Source organism: Artemia franciscana, chromosome 4 (assembly GCF_032884065.1).
Source record: "Artemia franciscana chromosome 4, ASM3288406v1, whole genome shotgun sequence".
In the NCBI taxonomy this organism is placed as follows: Eukaryota; Metazoa; Arthropoda; class Branchiopoda; order Anostraca; family Artemiidae; genus Artemia; species Artemia franciscana.
In genome coordinates this window covers 7,442,221-7,451,493 of record NC_088866.1, presented here as the reverse complement: position 1 = coordinate 7,451,493, position 9,273 = coordinate 7,442,221, and the positions used below count along the sequence as shown (strand labels likewise).

The window sequence follows — 9,273 nt, the reverse complement described above, 5'->3', positions numbered from 1 at the left end:
AAATTGCCATAAACGGGGATTTCTTCAAGATAAACAAATTGAAGCATGCTTAAATACAAATTATAAGACAATAAAAGTATGTACTTAAGCAGCATTCAAAAATCAATGGTGTCAATCCCTGTATATCTAAGGGGTAGGATAAAACATGTTTTTCAAAATATAGGGGGAAGAAGTGAATCTTTCTGTTTTTAGTTTTTCAATGAAAATACCAAAAAATATTTTCAAATGGAAATACATCCGAAGAAAAGTATTTTTCAAAATCTGAGGCAAACGCCTCCCGCGAGCCCTTCCCCAAGTGAACACACCGTCGAAAAGTAACCGGATTATATCCAATTTTCAGCAAGGTATTTTTTTTTATTAGGAAAATAATAGAAGCAAATCTTTTTTTTCCTTTTTCTCTTTTAATATTATTTTTTATGATTATTGCTTGAATACTTCTAGGCAATTATTATTTGCCTGAATATTTTGTATTAGTGGGACAGTATCCCGTTTTTACCGTACTTTGAAAAAACAAATATGGAAAGAAGAAGAAAAAGGTCTTTGTTTGTAACCGAAGGCTCCGTTAGAAGGCAAATTAGTTGAGTTTTGAAAAGTTCCTTCCCATGTTTTGTATTTTAGACAGATGAGACAAACTGTCTATTTTCAACTGAATATACTCAGATTTCGACACCGTATTGACACTCTAAAAGTTGTCAATGATACAGGTGACGACAAAAGGTAACTTATAAGACTGAAAACTAGTGCTAATGTCGAAAAATACCATCTAACAGTTTATGGAGGATAGCGCGTAAATTTTATGGTTACACCCTAGTACCACCACCTCGAGTGGGTTCCACCTTGGAAAATCACACACACACACACACACACACACACATATATATATATATATATACATATATATATATATATATATATATATATATATATATATATATATATATATATATATATATATATTGTCACTTAAAGAGGGACTAAAACTTTTAATTGCCGTTCAAATGAGCCCTCTCGCGATATTCTAGTTCCACCATGTCGATACGATCACTCCTGGGAAAAAAAAACAAACACACATTCGTCATCTTTCTTCTGGCAAAAATACAAAATTCCACATTTTTGCAGATAGGAGGTAGAAACCTCTACAATATGGTTCTCTAATACGCTAAATATGATGGTGTTATTTTCATTAAGAATCTATGACTTTTAAGGGGGGTGTTTCTTTATTTTTTCGAAAATTAACAAAATATTCTCAGGCTCATAACTTTTGATGGGTACGTGATGAAACTTAGCAGAAAAATTGAATTCTTTTGATGCATCTACTGGTATTAAAATTCCAATTTTTAGAGTTTCGATTGATATTGAGCCGGGTTATTCCTTACTTACAGTTCGTAACCACAAACTGTTTGATTCAGATGCCTTATTGAAATCCAGCCTATTTACTATTCAACTTATTGGTAATCCAATAAGGATCTGAAAATTAAAAATGTTTGTCTTCAAAAAATCAAAACTCAAGTTTGGGTTTGTAAATGCATTCCCCATAAGAGTTTATTGGTCTTACCTACGCCAAGTAAGTATCATTGAGATATCACTCCATGATTCTAAGACAAAACTAGCTTTCAATTTGTACTTAAAATGAAAAAAATATATAACAGTTTAAAAATATTTTATTACAAAGTGAAAATAGAATATATATATATATATATATATATATATATATATATATATATATATATATATATATATATATATATATATATATATATCATGAAAAGAGATATCACCAATGCAACAGCACAAACACAAAAAAAAAAGAAAAAAAAAAGAGAGACAGAAGGAAAAAAGGAAGACTATATATATATATATATATATATATATATATATATATATATATATATATATATATATATATATATATATATATATATATATATATATATATATATTAGGAAATATATATATTATTATATATATATTAGGAAAGATATTATCCTAATATCTATATATATATATATAGTCTATATATATCTATATATATCTATATATATCTATATATATCTATATATATCTCTAATATCTATATATATATATATATATATATATATATAATATATTATATATATATATTAGGAAAGATTGCTCAAACTAATTCTTTAGGAAAGATTGCTCAAGCTAATTCTTTAGGAAAGATTGCTCAAACTAATTCTTTAGGAAAGATTGCTCAAACTAATTCTTTAGGAAAGGTTGCTCAAACACTTGAAACGCGTTGAATTTAGATGAGATGTATTTTTAAAGAGCTTTAAGACTTTAGCATTCACAATATATCGTTTCTTAAGCTTTCATGGTGGTGACTATTGCTACACAGAGTCGATGTATCACTTATAAGTTACGTATATTGATGGTTTTTGTTTAGCAAGCTTGAAATATATCATTTAGGTCAATGTAAAACAAAACTGTTTGTCGCCAATTACGACTGTACGATTGATAAGAAGAACCTGAACTATGGGGCGGCCATAACATGTTTAAAAATATATCTAAAATTCTCTTTAATATCTAAAGGCTCTTGAGAGTAAAACTTCACCATTTTCATCACCAATCTCACTTCTTGATGGCTGTTCATCAAGACTGAATTCTGGAAAGAAATAACTAAAGGCTCTTGATAGTTGAACATCAACACTAATCTCACTTCTGGACGGCTGTTCATCAAGACTGAATTCTGGAAAGAAATAACTAAAGGCTCTTGATAGTTGAACATCAACACTAATCTCACTTCTGGACGGCTGTTCAGCAAGACTGAATTCTGTCAATGTGTGAAAGTCAAGTTCATTGCGTTGCTCATTAATTGCCATCATTTCCTCCCCCATTTTCATTAGCTAAAAAAAAGACTTGTTGTATATTTAAATACTTATTATCTATCAACTTTCTTTAAACGAGCAATAATTGTTTGTGTATATATTTATTATGTTTATATTTAATATATATATATTTATGATATATTTATCTATTACCTTAAGAAAGGTAATAAAAAGTTACATGAAAGGTACATCTTTATGGGGAATGTGGTAAGTAAACTATTTTGTAATGTTTTGAAATTTAGGCTTAGAGATTGGTTTGATAAGGAGGAAATACTCAGTCCGGTGCAAGCGGGATTCAGATCAACCTTCATCACCGTTGACTATATTTTTACTTTGGAAATATTGAGAAGGAAATTTGTAGCTATTTATTTAGCTATTTATAAATTTGTAACTAATTATGACTATTTGTGGCTCTTTTAGACCTGAAAAGTGCTTTTGACTCAGCATATAGGAGGTTGTTAATTTTAAAGTCTGTTAAAAACAGGCTTGCTGTATTATTTTCTAGAGGTCCTAGCTGATATGTATCGGAGGATGAAGTTTGTTGTGAAGTTTATGAGAAAATTTTCTAGGCTGGTTACATCTCATTTGGGTGTGAAACAAGGATGTACTTCATCTCCTAAGCTTTTCTCCTTGTTTGTTAATGATTTAGAGTTTTATGAAAAGTAATGGATTCCCTTATTTATCTTTGGATTGGTTTACACTATCATGTACGTTATTTACGCATGATATAGCTCTAATGGTGGAGAGAATCTTCAGAAGCAATTAGATGTAATGAAATAAAATTTAGAAAAGAAGGATTTAGGGATTTAGTATTTGGGAGCAAAGGGGAGGTAGATTCTGAGGTTGATTTGATTTTGGAGGAGTGATGTTAGAGGTTAAAGAGGAATTTGTTCATCTGGGTTTTAAGTTTTAGCGCGCTAAAGGGAATGTTTAGGCATGTACAAGATTGTGATTTAAGGGGTAATTGATTAACAAATATGTTTTTGAGAGGTAATTTAGGCCAGCTAGCTCCTATGAGGATTCCGAAAAGTGTTCCAGACAAAAGTAGTTTCTAGTCTACATTGGCGGTCTGAAGTTTGGGGTTTCGGTAAAGCCACTAAGTAAGAAGTATTTCATCTAAGATATTTAAAGGGAATTTTAGGCTTGAAGGATTCGTTTAGTTCAGTGGTATTGAAAGGAGATTTGAGGCTTTCCGCTTTGAGGAGTGTTAGATTAGTTAGAACAGTAAAATTCTGGGAGAAAACAATTAGGCTATCTGAAGTTCGGCTTCTTAAGTCAGCTTATTTGGAGAGTTTGAAGGACGGTAGACATCCTTTGTGGCGAAATCAGGTCAAAAATATACTCAACCTTTGTGGCCTTTCAGAGATGTGGAATAAAGGAAAAGGCCCAGTGGATGAGAGCATGTCAGTATGGAAGGAAGTCCAGCGAACCCTAACCGATCAAGAAATCCAAGAGTCGCAAGCACATAAGGAACAATCTATGTGTTTGGATTGGACGACATCCTTATTAAATATAATTCATGCTGGCTTAACAACCGGTAACAAACAAAGCACAAATATGTTTTAAAAAGATCTAAGAGCTCATTTGACACTTGTGACGAAATCAGAAGAGCCAAGAGCTCATATGGTATGAGCTCTGGCAAAATTCTAAAAATCAATAGGTTGCTTTAAAAGGAAAATCAGAAGCTTAAGGCCGGTCGGGATTTAAAATAAGAGCTCTGAGTCACGGGGGCCTTCTAAATATCAAAATTCATTAAGATCCGATCACCCACTCGTAAGTTAAAAATACGTCAATTTTCTAATTTTTGCTCTCCATTCAGCTCCTCAGATGGTCAAATCGGGAGAAACAACTTTATCAAGTCAATTTGTGCAGATCCCTGACACGCCTACCAATTTTAATCGTCCTAGCACGTCCAGAAGCACCAAACTCGCCAAAGCACTGAACCCCACCCCTTAACTCCCCCAAAGAGAGCGGATTTAGTTCGGTTACTTCAATCAGGTATCTAAGACATTTAAAAGCCTTTTCCAAGATTTCCGGTTTCTCCTTCCAACACCCTCCAATGTCAACAGATCTGGTCGGGATTTTAAATAAGAGCTCTGAGACATGAGTTCCTTCTAAATATAAAATTTCATTAAGATCCGATCACCCGTTCTTAAGTTAAAATACTTCAATTTTTCTAATTTTTCCAAATTAACAACCCCTAGCTTCCCTAAAGAGAACGGATCCGTTCCAATTATGTCAATCACATATCTATAGCTAGTGCTTATTTTTCCCAACAAGTTTCATCCGAATCTCTCTACTCTAGATTTCCGTTTTCCCACTCCAGATCCCCCCAATGTCACCAGATCTGGTCGGGATTTAAAATGAGAATTCTAAAGCACAAGATCATTCTAAAGATCAAGATCAAATTTCATTAAGATCTGATCACCCGTTTGTAAGTTACAAATACCTCATTTTTTTCGGAATCACCCCTCCACCCACTTCCCCAATTCCATCAAAGAGAGCGGATCCGGTCCGGTTATTTCCGTCACATATCTTGGACTTCCCACCAAGTTTCATCCTGATCTCTCCGCTTTAAGGGTTTTCCAAGATATTTGGTCCCCTCCCCCATGACACTGTATCCAGTCGGAATATAAAATAAGAATTCTGAGTTACGAGGTCCTTCCAAAGATGAAATTTCATTAAGATCCGATCACTCCTTCGTAAGTTAAAAATACCTCATTTTTTATAGTTTTTTTTAGAATTAACCTCTCCCCCCCAAAAAAAACCTCCCCCAAAGAGAGCGGATCCTATGTCAATCAAGTATCTAGGACTTGTACTTATTTTTCCCACCAAGTTTCATCCCAATCCCTCCACTCTAAGCGTTTTCAAAGATTTCAGGACCCCCCCCCCCCAATGACACCGGATCCGGTCGGAATTTAAAATAAAAGCTGAAACACAATGTCCTTCCAAACATCATATTTCATTAAGATCCGATCACTACTTCGTAAGTTAAAAATACCTCATTTTTTCATTTTTTTAGAATTAGCCCTCCCCCCAACATTCCCCCAAAGAGAGCGGATCCATTCCGGTTATGTCAATCACTTATCTAGGGCTTGTGATTATTTTTCCCACCAAGTTTAACCCCGATGCCTCCACTCTAAGTGTTTTCCAAGATTTTAGACCCCCCACTCCCCCGCAATATCACCGGATCCAGTCGGGATTTAAAAAAAGAGCTCTTAAACACGATATCCTTCCAAACATCAAATTTCATTAAGATCCAATCACTCCTTCGTAAGTTAAGAATACCTAATTTTTTCTAATTTTTCCGATTTACCCCCCCCCCCCCCTCCAGATGGTCAAATCGGGGAAATGACAATTTCTAATTTAATCTGGTCTAGTTTCTGATACGCTTTCAATTTTTTCCAAATTTCCAAATTTCATCGTCCTTGGTTGCCTGGAAGTGCCTAAAGTAGCAAAACCGGAACAGACAGACCGACAGAATTTGCGATCGCTATATGTCACTTGGTAGGTACCAAGTGCCATAAAAACGCAACCAGTACATAATTACTGAATTATACAACGAATCAAATCATCACTGAAATAAACACAAACACAGAACAATAAAAAAAAGAGATATTAAAAATAAATATAGAATAATAATAATTAAAAAAAAATCATAGGCAACGCTAGACGTTGCCTATAGCAAAGGCAACGTCAGTAAAAGAGTCAGAAGTGATCGGAGGGCAACTACCTCCACCCCCTCACGCTCTTTTATCCCAAACGCATCCGATAAAAATTTCGAGATAGCCATTTTGTAAAAAAAATAGTTCAAAGATCATATAACAAAACTCCGATATCAACAAAAACCCCCAAGGACCCGGGGGCAGGCGTTGCAAGTTATGCCCTGGGGGCATACATGGTTCTTATGGAAGGGATACTCCTATAAACTTCAGAGAGGGCTCATTGGATTGAAAATTGAAAGTCTTAGTTCGGTTGGCCTGTCAAGACGTATTTTTTGTAACAAATGACACCTGTGATTTTTAAGTGAAGACGCGAGATCAGCCTTGTTGAACTTTTCTCTAGCAAGTAAAAGTGCTAATCCTGGCTTAGGCAACCAGGTTTCAGTTGAAGATATAGTTTCCAATTCAAGGTCTGTGTCTCGTTTTTGTTCCTTAGCCTAGAATGTCCCATCCTTGTAATGATTGCTACAGAAAATGTGGAACTGGGTCATTCCAGTGTTCTAAGTGCAATGCATGGTTGCACCCAGCTTGTGCTGGCATCACAAAAAGTAGTCGCCTAAAAAACCCTAAATGGTTATGCGTACAGTGCCGATCAACAATGGTCGTAAATGACGAGATTATTACCAACGATAACCAACCTGAAGTGATCCAACCACCCGAGGTTAAAAAGCCTCACCTTATTTCTATTGAAGAAAATTCAACTAATTCCAAGGATAATCAACTGGAAGTGATCATTCCAATTGGTATTGTTAATTCCCCATCCGTACCTCTTGTTTCGAATAATGATAAAAACAGTTCCCCTGGATCGATTGATTCTGCAAAAATTACCACCTACCATCAACCCCAAATTACCCCACAAATTTCTTGCTCCAGTAAAGATGAAGTCACGTGCAATGCAAAAAAGGCTAGTGTGTTTGAGCCCCATACCTGTGAAGATTGCCTAAAAAAAGATGCAGAAATCGTCAATCTCAAGAAACGGATTATTAATCTCGAATTTCTTTATGATAGCTTGTCTGATCTTTACGAGCGCCAGAATAGTAATCTCTTCAAGGACAAAGAAATCAAATTGTTAAAAGTCGGTTTTCAGCTCGCAATTATTGAAGCTTTACATACTTTAAATTCCCCTACACAGTCCAGAATTCCTCATTTAGCTGATACTTCCGCAAATATTCATTACCAAAATTCTTCGGTTCATCAAGCAAGGGCTGGTGAACTTCCTTCGTCAGAATTTTCTCAAGGGATTAAAAAGGTTACGCAACCTAATCATACTGACCTCGCTTCAACCGAAGATAATTTATTGTTGAAATCCAGTGTTAACGACACATCTTTGAAAAGTGACAATGCAGTTGAACTGACAAGCGGAAATCCTTACACAATGCAATCAAATATTCAAAAAAATGAGCTTAATGATTTTACGCGTAAGAAACCTAATGTGTGTTTTAACTTCTTAGATAGTAGATGTATTTCTAATAATTGTAAATATTTACACATTTGTAAATTTTTTGTTTTTAGCCGTTGTACAAATAATCTGTGTAAATACCCCCATGTTGATATTTGTAAAAAGTTTTCAAGTGGAAGGTGCTTTGGCTGTACAAAAGCTCATATTGAATCGCCAATTAAAGGTCGTAGTAGGCTCCACAAAACTGGGCTGCCCAGAAGCCACCTTAATCCTGCTAAATCTACTAAGCATTTTAAGTCGTGTAATTTTGCTCATGTATCATCAGACGAGGGGGGTAGGTTTAAAACCCAACCTTTTTTAGGGCAGCGTCGAAGGCACTCACGACCCCCTCCTCCCCTTGGTCAGGTTCCTGTCGACTTTCATTCTTATCCCCCTGCATTCTCAGATCAACAATTAATAAACCCTTCCCGATTACATACTCCCCCTCCTTACCCCTTGTTATCTCCTCTCCCTCTCCGTATACAGAAGTCATATTTCCTTCCCCCTTACAGTATGCTGCCCCATACCCTCCCTACTCCGCCGCAAACCAGCAATTTCTTGACGGACATGAATCACTATTCCCACCCAGCCCCCCTTTCCCAGCACCTTACGAAACCCCAGCCCATTCGTTTTATCCTTCGTGCCTACCCTGTAAACGTGACTCAGGTCTGAGACTTTTTCCGTCCAATAATTGTCATATAATAAGTCCTCGTGCTTCGTCCATATCCTTGCCCGTCCCCCCACATCCAAATCCCCAAAGCAAATCCTTCTCTTACCTTTCTTCTCCAAAGCATAATAAAATTAAATTAAAACCCTACCCCCCAGGAAATTCTCAAACCCATCAAGTTTCCCTGTCGCGATTCCCCAATCGGTTTGTTTTTCCTAAGCTTTTAGTTACTAATGCTGAAAGTCTTAATTTTGAAAAGCTTACTGAACTCGAGGTGGTTTCAGAATCACATTTGATAGATATTATAGCTGTTACTGAAGTTCAATCCCATGACCCAGGGTCCCTACACCTGACAAATTATTCAGAGTTTATTAAACTCCGTCCTTCAGACCACCCACTCGGGAAAAAAGGTGGCGGAGTTCTGTTTTTACTAAGAGTCACCTTTACCCAAAGGTTATTCTAGTCCCTAACTTATCCGAGTATGATGAAATCCTCTGGCTAAGTGTTAGACCAAAAGTACTCCCTCGTCCATTTAGTATTATTGTAATAGCTGTTTTCTATTACTCCCCAAATCAAAATATCGAGTCAAAACGTAAT

General features: G+C 35.6%; 1 protein-coding gene across 2 annotated transcripts in view; it reads right to left on the bottom strand.

The window, feature by feature from the left end:
* Window positions 1-2,525: 2,525 nt before the first annotated feature.
* The window catches only part of LOC136025930 (protein rtoA-like), a 34,162-nt gene continuing 27,414 nt past the window's right edge, over window positions 2,526-9,273 (bottom strand). For both annotated transcript variants that reach the window (XM_065702014.1, XM_065702013.1), the window contains exon 7: window positions 2,526-2,867. The gene's annotated coding sequence lies outside the window, so the exon portion shown is untranslated. The remainder of the gene's footprint in view (window positions 2,868-9,273) is intronic.